Source organism: Mus caroli, unplaced genomic scaffold, assembly GCF_978045245.1.
Source record: "Mus caroli unplaced genomic scaffold, Mus_caroli_1 scaffold_3, whole genome shotgun sequence".
Taxonomy (NCBI): domain Eukaryota; kingdom Metazoa; phylum Chordata; class Mammalia; order Rodentia; family Muridae; genus Mus; species Mus caroli.
In genome coordinates, this window is record NW_028227258.1 from 45,372,601 (window position 1) to 45,373,347 (window position 747).

The 747-nt window shown below is 43.2% G+C and overlaps 1 non-coding gene across 1 annotated transcript; it reads left to right on the forward strand.

Annotated features, from left to right (window-relative positions):
- The first annotated feature begins 201 nt into the window (after positions 1 to 201).
- On the forward strand, positions 202 to 333 carry LOC115030757 (small nucleolar RNA SNORA17). The gene has a single exon (XR_003836351.1). It is a non-coding gene; the product is annotated as a small nucleolar RNA SNORA17 (small nucleolar RNA).
- Positions 334 to 747: the final 414 nt, after the last annotated feature.

Consider the following 747-nt stretch of genomic DNA (forward strand, 5'->3'; position numbering starts at 1 on the left):
TATAAATTCATTACAAAAAATTATGTCAACTATTTTTAAATAATTTATTGGTATTCAACACCAGTGCTAGGTGGCTAGGGGAAAGTTGCATTATTAGCTAGATGTTTTGAAATCCGTGAAATATTTAACAAAAGTCAGTGTGTTTGTGAATATGAGGTATGCATTATAAAAAGTGGTGGTCTGATTAAGATTGGTATAATATCTGCACCTAGAGGCATTGTAGGTGTGGCTGGTGAGTGACAGGTGCACCAATATGTGGTAGAGAGAAGAAAGGGTATGTGTATGTTCAGCGTTCTGATCTATGAACATCTGAATGATTAGTACCCTATCATTCCCTGAAAAAAGCTACCCTGAGAAGATCACCAGTCTGGCACTAGGCAAGCTCCGATGGGCTATCAGGAACCAGATTCAAGCTACAGACTAGAAGAACCCTGCCTGAGTCAATGGCCTGGGGGTGGTAGTGATCATGAGGCTGGGTAAGAAGCAAGACCAAGACGACCAAAAGTCCATTACCATGGGGATCAGACTAGGAGGTAGCCTGCCTGGTGCCATAATGCATGGGTGAATCACAGACCCCACCTGGGATGACTCTTGAGATGACCCCAGACACTAAATTACCTCGGGTGCCACTAAGAGGAGCAAGTGAGTGGTGAAGAACTAGAAGAGCAAGAGAAACAGAAGGATGTGGGCACAATGAAGAGAGGCAGGACTGTAAACTCAAAGGTAGTGAAGAACAGCCTAATGTTT